We start from the raw sequence: 20,045 nt of genomic DNA, 5'->3' as shown, positions 1-20,045 counted from the left end.
ACTCAATCATTTGGGTCAATCATTTTCTTAATTGTACTGGGTCAGAGGGCCAATGTCTCATGATGCTTAAAAATACACAACCATGAGAATTTTAGATTAGTATGACTGGCTAGACGCTGACTCCATGTGAACTAACAGAGGACAAAGTTAAAAAAAGAAAAGAAAAGAAAAGAAAAAGTAGATGCTATTCCAAAGAGTGAGAGAAAGAACTTCAGAACAAAGAAGTGAGAGGATGTCAAAAAAGGAAATGGAGAAAGATGAGCAACACACCCATGAGAAGTTAGCCAATACCCATACATTTTACGAAGAAATAATGTCCAAAATATATATAGACCCCACTAAACTAAACAATTCAATCAATAAGTGGGACAAATAACACACAGTTCTCAGAAGATCAAGTACAAATAAATGGCCAATAAATGCTCTTTAAAAGTTCAACATCCTTAGATATTGGGGAAATACAAATTAAAACTGCATCCAGATTTCATCCCTCCCCAGTTATAATGGCTATCATTAGAAAAACAAACAAAAAGTGCTGAGAAAGAGGTGTATAGATTGTTCTAGGAACTATGGCAGCTCCTCAGAACACTAGAAAGGCAAATACCCTATGACCCAGGTATGTCGCTTCTGAGTATATACACTCCAAAGACTATAGGACAAATCTCCATCAAGATGCCTTTCCATCATACATACTGCAATACTGTTTGTTCACAATAGTTTCATGTGCTGGTTAGTTGTCAACTTGACACAAGTCAGCATTACCTGGGAAGGCAGAACCTTAGTTGAGGAATTACCTCCATCAGATTGGCCTGTGGCCATGCCTGTGAAGCTTTTTCTTGATTAGTGATTGAGGTGGGACGGCCCAGACCACTGCAGGCGTGTCTTCCCTTGGCAGGTGATCCACACTTATAAAAGAAAGCAAGCTGAGGAAGCTGTGGAGAGCAAGCCAGGAAGCAGCATTTCTCCATGGTCTCTGCTACAGTTCCTGCCTCCAACTTCTTGCCTTGACTTCCTGCCGTGGCTTTCCCCTATGATGAACTGTAACCTGTAAGCCAAAGAAAGTCTTTCTTCCTCCAAGCTGCTTTTGTTCAATGTTTTATCACAGCAACAGAAACCAAACTAGCACACTAAATTACAGAGCTGAGCCATGGTGTCTGTTAACAGGAAATAAAAAAGAATTTGAAAACGTGTACATATAGAGAGTGGACTTTTATTTAGCCATAAAGGAAAATAAAATTAGGCAATTTAGTGGGAAATAGATGTAACTGGCCATCATGATATTAAACAAAAAAGACAGAGAAGGACAAAAGACATATATCATGTTTTTGCTCTCATTTTCAAGTGATAGAGTTCTTTAAATACACATAAATCAATATACATGTGTATAAGCATCCATGTGGGTGCATGTGTGCAGATATGTCTGTGTGAACATGTGCATATATATGCAAATATGTCTGTATATGTGTGTACATGCATATATGTATGCATGTGTGTACCTGCTTATGTATGTCTGGTTGCACTGATACTGACTATGTATCAGTGTATATATATATGTGTGTGTGTGTGTATGTATATATGCACACACATATACAGACATATTTGCATGTATATATAAGAATTTATGCGTGTCTGTGTGTATGTACTTGTATGCAGGTGTGTGTGCGTTTGTGTGTATGCATGCATGTATGTATGTGCATGTACGCAAATATGTCTATGTGTGTTTTATAACTAGCAGTATTCAATTTCTGTGAGCCAAGAAAGAAACTACTCCAACTGTTCATCATCATTCTTATCTTTTGGTTGGTTGACTGGTTGGTTGGCTTTTGGATTTTTGAGACAGTGTCTTGCTATGTAGCTCTGTCTGTACTGGAGCACATTCTGTAGACCTGCCTTGCCTCTAACTCACAGAGAATCTCCTGCCTTTGCCTCCTGAGTTCTGGGATTAAAGCCATGCCTCGCTACTGGCTTCTTTCTTATCATTTTTATGTTTCTGTTTTTGTCTTAGTGAATCCCTTTTTATTGCTATTTACTGTACATTTAGTAGTATTGTTACTTTGCTGTATTTTTTTAATTTTAGTTTTGCATATTATTCTCTACTCAAATTCCTGTCACAAAATACAAGAGAGCCGGGTTGGAAGGAAAGAAACTAACAGGAGAGGAAAGTGTGTGAGAACTATGGAGGTAACAAGGGGTGAATACAATCACAGTTTGTGATATAGTGATATAGTGTAAGAAATTGTCTATATGAGGAAGATGGTGGTAATGAGAGAATTACAGAATTTCGGAGTTACATAATTCAACCTTGGAGTCTGCCAACAGATAAATGGATTTTAAAATAAAATTTGTTGTATATATTCAGAGTGAAGATTTATTGAGCTATAACGAAAAGTTAAATTGGCGGGGTCCCGAGCAAGCAAAGGCTTCTGGGCTGAGCTCCAGACGGATGAAGAGCCGGGCGCTTTCCAGCAGATGCTCCCCAGCGCGGGCCTCAGGGCGGCCAGTCAGGCTGCCAGCGATTCCGGAGAAACAGCCAGGGCCCGGCCCGCATGCCCGGCCCTCGGCTGGGAGCACTGCCACCAGCCTTCGGGATGTCGGGCAGTCCGCGGAGGTGCGGCCACCAGCGGGATGTGATAGCATGTGACACTGGCCCCGGCGCTCTCCAGTCGGACTCCCGGCACCTGCACTGCCCACGCAGGATGAATGACGTGAATTTGAGCCCAGTGGGGATGGAACAACTGTCTTCATCCTCTGTGAGCAATGCCCTACCAGTCTCAGGAAGTCACCGGGATTTGACTGCCTCTCCCTCTCACTGTCGCCATCCCTGCTCCAGGTCTCCCAGTGGCAATTCCAAACCTGGGTCCCTCCCTGAGCTCTCTGCCTTCTGCCTTGTCTCTGATAATCCCCGTGGGCTTGGGCATTGGAGATCGAGGGGTGATGTGTGGGTTACCTGAAAGAAACTATACCCTACCTCCACAGCCTTACTCTCACCTACGGAGCAGTTACTTCAGAACTATTCTACCTGGCATTTTATCTTACATGGCTGACAGACCATCTCCTCAGTACATCCACCCCAACTCTATAAATGCTGATGGTAATACAGCGTTGTCTATCACCAACAGCCCTTCAGCACTAGATCCCGGACATCAGGTCAATGGAAATGTTAGATGAGAATTAGGTGCTGTTTCAATAGACTCTCGCTCTGTGAACGTACATGGTGCCCAAAGGCTTCATCCTAATGATGGCCATGACATGACACTGGAAACAACAATCGCTATGAAGAAGTTTCTAGGGTTAGCAGCCCAGTCTCGACAGATGGAATGGCAGAGGAGCTTACAGTGGATGGTGTTGCAGGAGATCATTCACAAATCCCCAATGGCTCCAGAAGTCATGAACCTCTCTCTGTGGATTCTGTAAGCAACAACCTGACAGCAGACACTGTAGGACACTGTAGGATTGTGATACCCATCCATGGGAGTGGTCTGGAGCTTCCTGTGGTCATGGAAACCGACCACATTGTAAATCAGAGCAATGGGATGTCTGACAGTGCTCTCAGTGACTCTATCCACACCATGAGTCACCAGCACCAACTCTGTAAACATGGACACAACCTAGGATCTGTTTCTCTCCGTGAAGTTGGTGTTAGCCTAGAGCCTGTGACTGTCTCTTCCATCATGCAGGACCTTGCTGTGGGGACAGGTCATGTAGATGAATACTCAGACAGCTTGGCTTTTGGGCCACCTTCGCTGCAAATGGAAGAATCCAATTCAAATAAAGAAAACATGGCAACCTTGTTTACAGTTTGGTGCACTCTCTGTGACTGAGCCTACCCTTCAGACTGCCCTGATCACCGGACCAGAGAATTTTGTTCCTGACACACCAATAGAAAGCAGAGCAAGGCTGTCACTCCCAAAGTAACTTGTTCTACGCACATCCACTGTGGGACAGAAGTAGGTATATGGACTGCAGAAATCATTCCTGTGAGAACTTGCTTCGGGATTCTAATTGGTCATCAGAGTCACTCCATGGAAACAGCAGAGTGGCCAGACAAGGCAGTACCATGTCTGGAAGACATACCACAATGGTGTCCTAGAATTCTGCATCATTACAACTGATGAAAATGAGTGTAACTGGATGGTGTTTGTGGGCAAAGCCAGGAACCGTGAAGAACAGAATTTGGTGGCTTATCCCTATGATGGAAAAATCTATTTCTTTGCCTCACAAGACATCCCTCCTGAAAATGAACTGCTTTTCTATTACAGCCGGGATTGTGCTCAACAGATTGGTGTTCCTGAACACCCAGATGTGCACCTCTATAACTGTGGCAAGGAGTGCAATTCCTATTCAGAGTTCAAAGCTCATCTGACCAGTCACATCCATAGCCATCTCCCTGGCAGGGCCACAGCAGCAACCACGGGCCAAGCCACAGCAAGGAAAGGAAGTAGAAGTGTTCCATGTGCCCCCAGGCTTTTAGCTCTCCTTCCAAACTCCACGTTCAGTTTATGAGTCATATGTGTGATTTTTGTAGCAAGGCTTTTAGGGATCCAAGCAACCTATGGACACACCTCAAAACACATACAGGTCATAAGGATTACGGGTGTACTTTGTGTGACAAGTCCTTGACCCAGAAGGCTCACCTAGAGTTACACATGGTCATGCACACGGGTGAAAAGAATCTCAAGTGTGATTACTGTGACAAGCTGTTTGTGCGGAGGCAGGACCTCAAGCAGTGTTTGCCCAACCACACACAAGAATCCCAGATCAAGTGTCCGAAGTGTGATAAACTGTTCTTAAGAACAAACCCCTTGAAGAAGCATCTTAATTCTCACGAAGGAAAACGAGGCTGTGCCTGTGAGAAATGTCCACAGGGCTATCTAACCAAGTACCATGTCACTCACCACCTGAAGACCTGCCAAGGGCCCACCTGAGTTCCTCAGCACAGGAGGAGGAGGAGGATTCTGAAGATGATCTCACAGACTCCATGTGAACAGAGCAGTGCTATTTACTCAGCAGACGAGCCTCTCTCCTCACATAAATAGAAGGAAACCTGCTCTGGGTGGACCATGCATCAGGAAAACACAAAACCAACACACTGCAGTGGTTTCTAATGTGGAATGCTTTCTGATCCTTCCAACCCACTGCCAAAAGTGGACTGAGTGGGGGTAACTAAAGCACTCAGTGGAGAATATCCAAAGGGATTCTTTAGGATGGACTGGGAGACAAGGCATGTGTCTGTCCTATTTTTAAGCAATGGGTGGCAAGGAAAGAGTCAGCTTTTGGTATCTGCTCTTTATTTGCATAGCAATTTGGGAGGTGCATTTAGCTTGAATCACAATGCCCTTCTGTCCATACCAATCAGATTTATCTCACATTGTTCCGTTCTTTTCCCTCCAGTCAAGGTGACTTGACCCCAGTCATCCTCACTGTTGACCACATATTATATACTATTGTAAGGTATGCATATCACAGACAGAATTGCAGCACAGCAGTGCAAGTGTTTGGTGACTGTAATTATATATATATATATATATATATATATATATATATATATATATATATATATATACTCCTGCCTGCCTTCTGGCCACTTGAGAGTTGAGATCCTGCTTCTCCATCTCAGCAGGTGTCGAGGGAGCAGGTGGAGAAGCAGTCAAGGGTCAGAGGACAGTGACTGGTAGAGGAAAAGGCCCAGAAAACTAAGACTTCAATGGAAGCCAAGATTAGCCTTCTGGTTATGTGTACATGCACGTCTTTATGGTCTAGCCATGTCTCTGACTTCAGGAAAGTCTTCTGTCATTCAGAGAGCACCTGGAATTAACAGGGTCCAAATAATGCCTGCTGCACTCGCCTGACAAGACTACAGGAGGAAGTAGGGAAATGACCTCTTATGTAGGTTTACTTTATGAACACCATTAAAATATTGCTGGCTGAAAGCAACATGCACTTCCAAATCCATTGGCGGGTTTCACAGTTCAGCCTTCCCAGTTGTCTTTCTTGCTAAAGGTCCTCATCAGCTAAGCGTAGAGGCTACCAAAGGATTTGGAAGATAGAGAAGGATATTAGTCACCATATGGGTCTGTTTTCAGATTCCTACAAGCAGGCATAGCCGCTTTTGGCTAGAAGCAGAAACATCCTGAAGTTGACAGGGTTGATGGAACATCCCTTCCTGCTCAAGGGTACAGCTTTGGCTCGAGTAAAGGAAGGACTCTGCTGGGAAGGTTTTGCTGCTAAAGTATTTATGGGATGAATGTATTTTGTTTAAATCTGTATTCCTTTGGGAAGAATTGAAATCAAAAATTTTTAGTGAACAAAAGAAAAGTTAAATTATGTAATTTACTGGGGAATGGATGCAACTAGGCATAATCATATTAAAGAGAAATGTCAGACACAGAAGGACAAAAGACAAATATTAATATCATGTGTTTTCTCTCATTTTCAGGTGATAGAGTTCTTTATATACACATAAACCAATATACCACAAGTGTGTGAGCATTTTGTGTACGCCTGTATGTACATGTGTGCACATAAATGTGCATTAGCTTATATGTGTGTGTATGTGAGTGTGTGCATGTGTGTGGTATGTGAGGCTATGTGCTTGTTTGTGTGTGTTCATGCATGTGTGGTATGCATGTGTTTGCAAATGTATGTGTGCATGCATATAAGGGATGTGCATCGATTTTTGCCTGTGTGTCTGAGCATTTGCTTGTGTGGTGTGTATGTGAGTTCATGCACGTGTGTGTGTGTATCTGTGTGTATGTTCATCCATGGAACTCCCCAGAATGTCAAAAATCTGCTTTCAAGAGGATGTTAATGAGAAATGGGCAGTGCCATCTCACTCCTAACAACTCTTAAGTCCAGTTAAGGGTTTGGGTGGACAATGTTCCTGAATGGATGAGTCAGAGTGGAGAGAAATTCTACTTTGTTATGCTCTGGGACTTGTAAGGCAGTGGCCAGGAGTCATATTGAGAGAGAACCTATTGTTAAAAGCTGAGCTACCCTGAATGTTTGCACTGGAGTGTCAGGAAGTTTCCTGGTGTTTGTATTATTATTTGCATGTTTATAGTGGCTCTAAAGGAATAAATAGGGTAAGAAATTGGAGATGAGCAAGAGGGATAGATTTAATCAAAAGACTTGACATGCATGTAGGAAATTCTCAACAACAACAAAAAGCAAATTGGAGATAATCTGGGTAATCTGAAGGACAGGAAGTAATGTGCACCTATGGTGGAAGGCTACCAGTGTTTATATAAACAAAGTATACCAAATTGATACCTAGTAACATAGGGAAAGTGGGGGAAATGATTAAGGTAAGAGGGATAACATTTCATATATGTATCTGTACAAAACAATACTCATGTGTCATTATAACACAAAATAGTAGCACATATTTTAAAACACCAGCAAGTTCAACTGAGAAGGGCTTAAGAATGATAGACAAGCTAGAGCTAACGGGCCAATCAGCTTATAATTTATGAAAAAAATAATGGTAGACAAAATTAAAGATAATATGTGATTAAAAGAAGAGGACTTCTTTACAAATCATGCTCATAGCATGCAAGAATAAGAAATGTGATTTGCTGGATAGTTCACGACCAAAATAAATGATTGAAATGATAGATTGCTACATGGGTCATTACACAGTACAAAATATGTGAAGGCATTACATTCTACATATAATAATGTAAAATAATTATCTGTCAAAATAGAAATAGTCCTGTTCCTCTTTTAGTATTTTACAATCAATAATGCATGCTCCATTTTAACACACAATCAATAGAACATCCTGTTTTTATAGTTTTTCATTTTTGAGAGAGCATCCTGATTTTTTTACTTTTTTTTGAGATACTACAATTTTAATATCTCTCCCTCCTCTTTCCTCTCTCCCATATATCCCTCCCTACTCCCCTTCAAATTCATGTCCTTTATTTATCAATTGTTATCACATGCACATAAATGTGTGTATACATATATTATCCTAAAATATCACCTGCTCAGTCTATATAATGTTCCTTGTATGTTTTCAGGGCTGACAATGTGTGTTGCATAACCAATTGCTGTGCTCTTCTCCTGCTCTCAGCATTCCTTCATTGCCTGTAGATCTTTATATAGGGTTGAGGCCAATGGGCTTTCACAGTCTACATTGGCATGTCTATTGGTGTTGTCTTTGTTCAGCTCATGTTTGGGAAGCCGTGTTGCTGAGACTTTATGGGTGTATCTTCTGACATTACTAAGAGACACAATCTTAGAGAAAACACTCTGATCTGGCTCTTACTGTATCTCCACCCCCTTCTTCCACAATGTTCCCTGAGCCTTTAGTGCATGAGTGTTTTGCGGATGTAGCTCCTGGGTCTGAGCTCCACAACGCTATATTTTGATTGATTGTGGTTTTCCGCAGTAGCCTCCCACTGTTGCAAAAAAGAAAATGATTCGTTGATAAAGAATAAAGATTACACTTATCTATGAATATAAGGATAGATGTTTATAAAGTGTTGTTAGGGATTATGCTGATTTGGTAAAATATTGGCTATAGATTCTCCTCTAATAACCATGAGTTCAGTAGCTCTCAGTAGTTGCTAGGTTTCCAAAATCAGACATGATTTCCCTCTTGTTGAGCAGGTCTTATGTCCAACCAGAGATCTTTTGGTTACCACCTACGGCATGTGTGCTGCTACTTCTACATCCTTAGGGCTATTGTGTCATGCTGCTGGTTGATGCAGTTTGTAGACATCATAGTTTTTTAAACACCATTATAAATATGTTCCCTAGAGTCATATTTCTGCCTCCAAACAGAAGTTACAGTGAGGAACATTGAAGGCATTCAAACAATTAAATCCATTTGTTAAATGTAACAAATATGATCTGGATACCCCTAATAGCAGAACAAAGTTACTCTTCGAGACACAAATTGAGTTAGACAAAGCCTGTACTTATACACGTACCACAATGCATTAAACTCATAATTTATAAAAGTCATTTTAAGATAATTTAAAATAGTCTTGTAGTGATTTAACTTGCGTAGTTCATGAATATATAAAGAAAATTCTGTTTTCAAAGATGTTGACATCATTTCTAGGAATTTCTTGGGAACTGAATATTACAAGGTACCTAGAAATATTTGAATTCATCATAATAGGCTCTGAAGTGACAAACGAGAGAAGTTGATTCTCTTCAAATCCTGGAGTCATCTTGCCCTCCTGTGACCCATTATCAACTTTGCCCTTGTTGTCTTGTCCACAATGAATACACTGTAGAAGACAATTTCCTTGGCAAATTGACTAGTTTTGCAGAACCTCATCATTATAGCTTGATTTGGTCACTATCTTCCCTACAGTGAAGTATCTGAGTTTTCTTTTTATAAAAACATTTTGTATACCTCTGTGCTTGAAGTAATAGCCTGCGAATAGCCACAAAGGAGGGTGAAGCTTACAACAGGAAGACATTATGCTAAATAAGCTTCAGCAGCAAGGAAGACTTGGGTACCAGTTTATTTTCTGCCATCATTAATTAGGATTTGGCTAATCCTAATTTGAACAGGAAGAAATGGGTGGTAGGTGGAACGGTGATCAGAGCAGAAGAGAAACTGTGAATCTTTGTGAGGATAGAGATAATAAGGAATCTGCACAGACATCCCTAAGAGAAAAAAAACTTCATTTAAAGTGCGCTGCAGTGTGGTCCTTACCCTGGTTCAGTTCAGGACTGGACTAGGATGCAGGCTCATAACTGCACCTGTGGCTCTTTAGGGAAATAATTATCTCTGAAAATGAAGACAAGGATTCTTATCTTCTTTTAAACAAGCTTGTTGTTTTCTTTAAAGAGGAGCTAAGACATGGAGAGAAAATTCATACGTGACAAGTGCAGCTTAAAAGAGTAAAGATAAAGCCAGTGTCCTGTAAGAAATGCAGTGATACAGTGATTGAAAATGCGTGTAGACAGAAACTGTCAAAGATGCTAATTCACCCCAAGCCAAAGTTATGTAGCTGCAGCTGAACTTGCATGATGGAAGAAAGAAAAAGAACTAGAAAAGTAAACATGCAATGTTTAATTACCAACTTATCAATCTCTTAGTCATTTTTATTTTTAAAACATTTATCATAACTTTTCTGGGTTAACACAAGGAAAACTGGGGTCATTAGACAACAGCAACAAAGAAAGGGGGACAGAAAATGGACCTATGAGGAAAAACCAAAGGAACCAAGAGGATTAACACTAAAGGGTGAAGAACCGCATTCATGAGGTTAAAGATACAGAGAAGAGATTTTATTTGTTTTTACCAACTTCAAGGATATTAACCACTGGAAGACTCAGAGGCAAGTTCTTCAAGTTCACAGCAGAAGTGAGCATACTCTTCATACGCTCAGCCGGAGAACTGAGTATGCATTGACTTTATTAAGAGGAAAAAATTTCCTTAATGCAAAGAAGAAATTCAGAATTACTATATTAATAAAAATAACAAAAACAAAACAGGAAATAAACTAATCTTCAAGCCTTATAAACTGCAGAAAGCATTATGTCCCAGATAGAAAAATAAAAGGAACCGTCTCAGAAGATATTTCAGACTTCTGGTTCAGCAATTTCATCTCTTGATAATGAGCATCACATTTTTTCAATTTTTCTTAATATCAAGTTATTATTAATCTGTTCTAAAGTGTTGTTCAGTTCCATATAAATGAAGACAGAACTAGTCACCACAAGGCAGAAAAACCCTGACAGGAAATAGTCACAGAAGAGGACACACTCGGTCCAGGAGGGTATAAACGTGATGCAGCCCTCAGAGCCAAGGGTCTCCCTGCGGAAGACTTTGAGTGACCAACTCTCAGAGATGGAAGTGTGCTACTCAGGAAATCTGAAGATTTGAAGGCAAAACTGAGTAAGTTAATAGATTCACTAATATTTACTATTCATGGTATTTTATCTTCTTTGGCTTTTAGGGAATTATAAAGAGGGGAAATGTGTGTTGGACCTACTTCTCCGTTTCTTCTATCTGGTGGCCATTCCTGCAGATTGTCTCCCTCCCACCCAGATTTTCTCCTCTTATCCTGTCTCCCGCAGTCACAGAGCCAAGCTAATCCTCCTTGGATAATGACTCAGGATAAAGAAATTATATTATTCATCCACAAAACCTTTATCTTTGCATGAATAAAATCTCAGGATATGTCAAGAAAGCCTCATGGAAACTCATCTATAATAATTGGATAGAGTTCCCTTCTCTCAGCAGTGTATGCAAGACCGGGGACTACAATGTGTTTGCCTAAAATAGCACAGCTCTGCTGGTGAGTGCTGGCAAGGAATTATTTGGGGGTGCTGCTGTTTCCTCTTTATCATAATGTTCAGCCCCACTGACCAACTTCATCACCTGCCACATTCAAAAATCTAATTTCCCCTTCTCTTTCTTCTTCAAATTTTCCCATCCAGTTCTTTTCTCGTTTTAAAAGTATATTTAATTACCCTAAAATATCCAAGTTGCCCGTTACCTAGTCTTTATCTTTACACAAATTGAATATGGAATATCATATTTTTGTCTTAAATGAACCCTTAAATATCCTAATTTTCACCTTGTCCTTATAAATCCATGAACAGTTGAGTATCATTTTTTCAGCTTGATGATTTGTCCTTTTTCTCAAATGTTCTCTCTATTCAGCCCAGCTAGCTGTAACTCACTATGGAGAATAATCTGGACTCAGACTCGTAGCAAGCCTCCTGAGAGTTCATCGCTACTTCCAGCTCTTTTTGTTTCTTGCGATCCAAATTTCGATTTGAAAAAAAAATCACGCATGTTCCCACTTCACAGTATATTCTCACTGTGCTTATTCATACAAGCCTAATTTTTTTAAGGAAAAGAGTATTTTTCTTAGTAATCACAAGGAATTACGGGGGGGGGCTTTAAACTTCCCATTTTAGGGAAGTTTTGATTAGTTTATAGCACATCGCATGGAAGTTTGAATAGAAATCATAAATTAGTTCATTTATTTTTTTATTTTTGAGATTATAATATATTTGCATCTTTTCTATGTTCCATTTCTTCCCTCCAAACCCTCATATGTACCAACAACAACAACAACAACCTGCTCTCTTTCAAATTTATGGCCTCTTTTTATTTAATAAATATATTCCTAAATACATAAATACAACCTGTACAGTCCGTACAATGTTACTTCATGTTGTGTTTTCAGGGCTATTTGGTATCCAGTTGGTGTGGTCTTTGTTGAGAAAGACTTTCTCCTGCCCTCAGCATTCCTCAGTTGTATACAGTGCTTGGTGTATGGTTGAGGCAGCAGGAACTTTCCCTTTTCACATTAGCAAATCTAGTGGTGTCATCCTTGTTCGGTTCATGTTAGGCAGCCACACTGATGAGAGTTCCTGGAGGTAGCTCCTGACATTTCTAGGAGACACGGTCTCACAACAGACTCTCTCTTCCTCTGGCTGAGACAATTTTTCTTTCCTCTCTTTCACGACAATCCTGAGCCTCGGGTGTGGGACTTGGGTTGTGTCAGTAATGACTAAACTCTGCAGTTCTGCATTTTGATTAGTAATGGTCTCCATCTGTTCCAAAGAGAAGTTTCTTTGATGGAAAAAAAAAGCAGAAAGGGATACGAGCTGCACTAGATGGAAACAGCTCAGAGAATCAAAGAATCTAAGAGCTGGTTCTTAAACAAGATCTCGAAACCCTTATCCCACCTAAAGAGAAAGAGACAACTCAAATTAACAGAATGAAATGGTTTTATAAAGCTCTTAAAATTGTTTTCATAGCCATTTTGTGTGCCTTCAATTTCCTATAACATTAAATTATTCCACATGATAACTAGGTTTTTGCACCATTCTGTTATCTCCAAATTTACTATATTACTATATTACTAGAGACTTTCTAGATTCCATATGCACGTTTGTCGAATGAGTGAGTAGACAACCAAACAAATCTCCCTAGTGTTGCTTCTAGGTTGATTTTCAGTCATTAACAAAAGGTTTGTTACAGAATAAGAAATCTGACCCTAAGTTTTAGAAATGTAAGAGGGAGATCAATTCACTGTTACTAATTAAAGACCTTGAAAAGTTAAAAAAAAAAAAGGTAATAGGAACTATACACATAAGAATTCAGATAAAAAGTCAGACCAGCTAGAAGAGCTTTCTGGTGTAAGCAGAGGTTTTGAGATGTTCCAGGTAATGAATTAGAGTTTCCTCCTTCACTGTACTTATCCCTTCTGATAAAGGAAGATACAACTTTAAAACTGCATTTTTCTATGCTGAATATGGATTTCACAAAGCCAAGAATTCATGCCAATGTTATTCCTGAGACCTCTGGAATGGTATCTGGCACTCTGGGTATTCAAAATATTTGCTGAATTAATGAACAAGAAAGAGTCATAGAAAAACTCAGAGGCTGTTTACATACCTGCCATAACAATTTCTCTGATAACACATTGATTGACTTAACTACCACTGGCTCATCACTGATGGCCGCTCATTGTCCATCTTATGTATTAGTAGAGTCAGAAACTATTGATGCATACTCATAGGGCATCACCCCTCAATATCCTTTTTAATATCCTCACAAGCTACCCAAAATCCATAGTGTCAAACTCATTGTTTTATTGGAAGATTGTCATTATCCCATAAAACAGTGTGGCATACAGAATAATGTTCTTCAAGGATGCATGTGGCCTCAACGCAGATCTGTAAATATTACCTTACGTCAAAGGTGACTTTATGGATATAATTGGTTCAGGAATTTTAAGATTTAAGGTTATCATTGATCTGTCCAACACAATTCCAGAGATAATTCTAAGAGAACTCTGGCGAGTCAGAAAGAAAGGAGGTGAGAGGATTAAGTGTAGATGCTGGCATTGTGAGACCCTGAACCAAGAAATGCAGGCAGTCTTTAGAAGCTGGAACTGACAAGAAAACAGATTCTTTTCTGGAAATTTCAAAAGAATAAGTCTCTGGGGATACTTTAATTTTACACTCAAAGATTCACATCAGCTTTCCTGCTTGTAAAACTGTAAGTGTGTTGGGGTAGGTGAGGATAAGGAGAGAGGTGAGTGTGTGGGAATTGGGACACTGGACCGAGAACAGGATGGCTGGGTTTGGTTTGGTTTGGTTTGGTTTGGTTTTTTGAGACAGGGCTTCTCTCTATAACAACCCTATCTGTCCTGGAACTATCTCTTATAGACCAGGCTGGCCTCAAACTTACCGAGATCCGCCTACCTCTGCCTCCTGAATGCTGGGATTAAACGCCTGTGCCACCACCATCTGGCTCAGGACAGCTGTTTTAAGGCCCAAATTTTGTAACCATTTCTTACAACAGTGATCAGAAACCAATTTAAAAGCTACTTGTGGGGCTGAGGAAATAGCTCAATGGTAAAGCGCTTGTTTTTAAAGCATGCACAAGGACCTGGGTTCAGTCCCCAGAAGAGCCTAGTAAATAAAAAGAGAGCTGAAAAGTTGTTTATTGTGAAGAACATTTATTGAGAGACTGTGGAACTGATTCCAGTGTAAAGTTTCATGATGTTTGGTGATATCTGCTTCTGTGTAAATCATCTCACCATCCACCTGCAGCACCTGTTCCTGATCCCTAAAGAACTACTATCCTCTTCTTCCCATGCTGTGATGTGACCGCTGGCCTTAGTCGCTTCTATGCTCTTTATAACTCAGAAATCACCCTGTCCCCAAGCACACACAGACAATCCGGCTCTTTCCTACCAATGTTTTATTTGCCATTCTTTTACCCAATTCAAGTCTATTTTGAAGAATTATGAATTTTTGTGAGGAGTCAAGTGGGTGTGCAGATCTATATTAGATCTACAACAGAGGGTGGTTTATCTCGGCTCACAACCCTTTAGACCACAGACTTTATTGAAAGTGAATATTGGTTAGAAAGCAAAATGACTTCCTTCATTTTGAAACATTAGATGCCTTTGATTGACTTTTTTAAGTGTGACTGAGGCTTCATTATTATTTTACAACAGAATTTTCCCATACAACTTATCTCTATGTAGTTAAAAAAAAAGTACAGGAATGATCTTGGGATCTTGGGATCCTCTGGTTGGCGTGCTATTTACACACTATTGGTCTGAAGCCGACTGGCTTGTGATAGACTCTCAACTCTAATGTCAGCCCGCAGTCCCGTGAATTTATTCCTTCACTCAGCAAGCATGAAGCACTTGTCATCAGGCTGGTGAGTGTCCCTGTTAGTGACATGATGGTGGCAGAAACCACACATATGAACAAAACTTGATTTCCATACCAGATAAACTATGTTTCATTTGATGTTCCAGTGATCAAACGTAGGCCTCGCACATGCTAAGAAAGTACTCTACCTCTGGGCAGCACCTCCAGCGAGAAGTTACATTTCAGTTCAAGAAATGGACAGTTATACAATTATGAATGACAAAATAAACTTATCACTAGCAGAGCTGTCTCAGCTAGGGTCACTACCACTGTAATGAAACATCATGGCTGGAAGCAAGTTGGGGAAGAAAGGATTTATTTGCTTACACTTCCCATGTCATTATTTATCATCAAAGGATGTCAGGACAGGAAATCAAACAAGGCAGGAACCTGGAGGCAGGAGCTGATTCAGAAGCACTGGAGGAGTACTGCTTACAGGCTTAGTCTTTATGGCATGTTCAACCTGCTTGCTGTTAGAACCCAGGACCTCCCACCCAGAACTGGGTCCTCCCTCATCAATCGCTAGTCAAGAAAATGCCCTAAAGGTTTGCCTACTGCCTGGTCTTAAGAAAGTATTTTCTCAGTTGAGGTTTCCTCCTCTCAGATGACTCTATCTTGGATCAAGTTGGCCAGGACAAATCATTGAGTGTGTGAAGATTCTGTCAGACTATGATTTCACAAATCAGAGCATGGTTACCTGCAGTTTGAGACTTGGACTTTGTGTAATGTATAATACAATGACAGAAATTTTGGAAGTCGAAGAAAAAGGACAAATGTTTAAAGTGTGAGTGACAAAAAATAAGTGTAGGGACTTTTAAAGCTGTATACCATGCATGCGTATTGTTAGATAGCTCATGTGAATAGCCAAAATCATCTCAATTCATAAGAAACTGTGGTCAAAGGGATCTAAAAATGGCCTTTTTGTCATCCGGGTAGAATATCCTGGACAAGAGGAAATGGAAAATATTCACTTAATATCAAGCAACAACAGAGAAGAAACAGGTCTAGAGGTGGGGACGCTCTAGCAATAGCTTTGAAAATTATGCCACCATGTGGAAATCAGCTGGCCCATCTAAGAGGAAGCAAGCATGCATGTGACAAAGAGTATTTTGCTGTGCATAATTTTAATTTAATAATTGCTTCCATCGCTACAGGCTTTCTTTCTCAAACACTAACTCTTGCCTAAGTCAACTGTTCTCATTTTCGTTTTTCCCTCAGGAAATACGAATGCTGACTCTGACATCCGAAGCAATGTTTGGGATGAACCACTCTGTAGTGTCCGAGTTTGTGTTCCTCGGGATGACCAATGTATGGGAGATTCAACTTTTTCTTTTCGTCTTCACCTTCTTGTTCTACCTGGCGAGCATGTTCGGCAACCTTGTCATTGTGCTCACTGTAACCTTGGATGCCCATCTAAAGTCCCCCCCTGTACTTTCTCTTGGCTAATCTCTCGGTCATTGACATGATATTCTGCTCAATTACAGCTCCCAAGATGATCTGTGACATTTTCAAGAACCACAAAACCATCTCCTTCTGGGGCTGTATCACTCAGATTTTCTTCAGTCATGCAGTTGGGGGCACTGAGATGGTGCTGCTCATAGCCATGGCTTTTGACAGGTATGTGGCCATATGTAAGCCTCTGCACTACCTGATCATCATGAGCCCACGAGTGTGTCTGTTCTTTTTAGTCACTTCCTGGGTCATTGGCCTCACTCACTCAGTGGTACAATTGGTGTTTGTGGTAGGCTTGCCTTTCTGTGGTCCTGATACACTGGACAGTTTTTATTGTGACCTCCCCCGACTCCTGCGACTTGCCTGCATGAACACTCAAGAGCTTGAGCTCATGGTAACTGTCAATAGTGGCCTCATTTCTGTGGGCTCCTTTCTCTTACTGGTGATTTCCTACATTTTCATTCTGTTCACTGTTTGGAAACATTCTGCTGGCGGATTGTCTAAGGCCCTCTCAACTCTTTCAGCCAATGTCACTGTGGTCATCTTATTCTTTGGGCCACTGATGTTTTTCTATACGTGGCCTTCACCAACCTCACACCTGGATAAATATCTTGCTATTTTTGATGCGTTTATCACTCCCTTTTTGAACCCAGTCATCTATACATTCAGGAACAAAGACATGAAAGTGGCAATGGGGAGAGTGTGGGGCTATCTTAGGCACTACAGGAAAATGTCATAAAAGGTTTGCAGGAAAGGTCCCATGAAATGTCAGGGGCATCCCTAAGATTTGTACAATGTGTGCACCATTCCTAGCAATATCATACATCGTGATGAGCCAGGGGTTCAACACCTAGATTATATGCTCTCACTGATGAAAATGCAATAACTTGAGGTTGACACCAGGAAGAACTGCTACCTGAAAGAAAACGTCAAGATGGGCTACCACTTTGAACTTCTAGCATCTTCTTAGTTAGCATCGAAAATAAGCTCCTGACACAGAAAGATCAAAAGCTAAAACTTACCTGTTTTTACCAAAATTTATTCTAGTCATGCACTAAGGTTTCAGGAGTGCTTGAAGAAAATAGTACCATTGGTATAGGTTGAGCAAGTGATACATTTAAAAACTGAACTACAGATCCCACTAGAAGAGGGTCACATAGCTGGGCGGTGGTGGCGCATGCCTTTAATCCCAGCACTCGGGAGGCAGAGGCAGCTGGATCTCTGTGAGGTCAAGGCCAGCCTGGTCTACAAGAGCTAGTTCCAGGACAGGAACCAGAAAAGCTACGGAGAAACCCTGTCTCGAAAATCAAAAGAAGAAGAAGAAAAAGAAGGAGGAGGAGGAGGAGGAGGAGGAGGAGGAGGAGGAAGAGGGTCACATAGAAGAAATTATCATAAAACATGAGTTCATCAGCACAGGAACAAACTAGACCCTCTGAATGTGGGTGACAGTTGTATGAGTGGGGCAGACTGCGAGGCCACTGGCACCAGGATTTATCCCTACTGCTTGTACTGGCTTTTGGGGAATCCATTCTCTTTGGATAGATACCTTGCTCAGCCTAGATATAGTAGGGAGGGCCTTGGACCTTCTCCTAGGCAATGGGCCTTACCCTCTCTGAGGAGTGGAGGGGGAAGGAGGGAGAGGGAATGGGAGAAGGGGAGGGAGTAGGAACTGGGATTGGTATGTAAAATGAGAAAAGGTATTTTGTTTTCTTTTTTAAAAAAATAAAATAACTCACAACAAAAAATATGAGTTCATTTCAAAGCCTAGCCTAATGGTATATGTGGTGAGCAAGAAATTTACTACACTCAACTGTTATTTTTGACGACTCCTTTAAATCATTATTTGCTGTTTGGTAAAATTTGTTTCAGAATTGGAAGGGAAACTACTTATAAAATGAGAGTTGATTCCTTTTTTTCCCCCAAGGGCTAATAAATCCCTTGACACAATCAGCACTGGTGTGGAGGAGTGTTTGTTGGTGGGAGTCTGTGTGTGTCCTGAGGTGTGTTTAGACCTGCTCCTATGGGATTTCATGAAGTTACGTGAGATCTTACTAAATGTCCACTAGGGGGCAGTCACTGACAGCAGGGAAGCGCTTTTTACAATCAGGACTACTTCAGAGTGGGAGAGACAGCTAATGTACATACTGAATATGTTCAGGTTATGAAATAGATGTATATTTATTTTAACTCATATCTTGATTAATGTATTTTAAACCTTGCCATACATTAAGACAGCTTTATGCTTAAATACTATAGAATAATGAATAAAATTTTCTTATAAAACTAAACTATAAATAAATGTAATTATTTTCTTGGAATGAGAGACATATCTCAGTGGTATAACTTTCCCAGCATGTAGGAGGTCCTGGATTTGGTTCCTAACACCACAAGAGAAAAATTAAAAAGCCTTACTTTGAGATCTTGCTAGAGCTATGAAATGTATTTATAAAATAGACATCTTTATAATTTATTAATCCTTATATTTAAATTTAAGCATGCCTCTTTGTTACTAGTTTTGGCAAAAATATTATTGAGATTTTCTTCATATTTTCCTAATTCTTTTTAGCATAATTACATAATTTGCAACCAGAACATTGTATTAAAAGGAAAATCCATAGAGTATAGTGGCCCACGTGTGTAATCTTGGAAACTGGGGTGGGGGCTGAGGCATGAGGATTGCTGTGAGTCTGCAGCCCATCTACACTATAGACAGTACAAGTTCAGACCAGACATGGTGGTGTACATCTTTAATCCCAGCACTTGGGAAGCAGAAGCAGACAGATATCTTTTTAAGCCAGGAACCATAACAGCATTCAGTCACTGAACATTGTATAAAAAAATAACATACAGAATGTAGTAACGATGGCAATCACTATCCAAGGATGAATTAACTGCTCCTCGTTATTTTCAGAATCTTCGGAGCCAGGGTTTCATAGAAAGAATTGACAACCCTAAAAAACAGAGTCCTTCAGAAGGCATTTCACAGCTCATCTTTTCCCAAAAAATTAAGTGGAGAACAGCAGAGGGAGGTATTCACCTTGATATCAGACATACACAGGCACGCGTGCACATGCACACACAGATATGTGCATACACACACACAATAAGAAATAAAAATAAACAATATAAGGATCACCTAACCATTTTAGTCACAGAGAGTAGACCCGTTTTCCATGCCTAGCTCTCCGTGACTATTTATTGATATAACCTCAGCCTTAATTGAGTTATACAAACAAAGGCATCTAAGAATTTAAGGAGTGGCAAGTTGGGAAGTAGAGAGTCATGTTTCCTAAATTCAACACAGGAAAATTTGCTGCAGAATGGAAACATGTTCAAATAAAGTCATTTATTTTTGTCTTCTGTACACAGTCACTCCCACTACATTCTGGAGTGTTTTGCTGGTGTGTCTTGGGTGGCTGTGTTTTATTTATTTA

The 20,045-nt window shown here is 40.4% G+C and overlaps 2 pseudogenes; both read left to right on the top strand.

Moving 5' to 3' along the window:
* The first annotated feature begins 2,696 nt into the window (after window positions 1-2,696).
* On the top strand, window positions 2,697-5,036 carry LOC142844980 (PR domain zinc finger protein 4 pseudogene; annotated as a pseudogene).
* Window positions 5,037-16,386: 11,350 nt separating this feature from the next.
* Window positions 16,387-17,350, top strand: LOC142844979 (olfactory receptor 4F15-like; annotated as a pseudogene).
* Window positions 17,351-20,045: the final 2,695 nt, after the last annotated feature.

This window comes from Microtus pennsylvanicus, chromosome 2, assembly GCF_037038515.1.
Source record: "Microtus pennsylvanicus isolate mMicPen1 chromosome 2, mMicPen1.hap1, whole genome shotgun sequence".
In the NCBI taxonomy this organism is placed as follows: Eukaryota; Metazoa; Chordata; class Mammalia; order Rodentia; family Cricetidae; genus Microtus; species Microtus pennsylvanicus.
The sequence above is the reverse complement of the archived record's forward strand: the minus strand, read 5'-3'. Positions and strand labels throughout refer to the sequence as shown.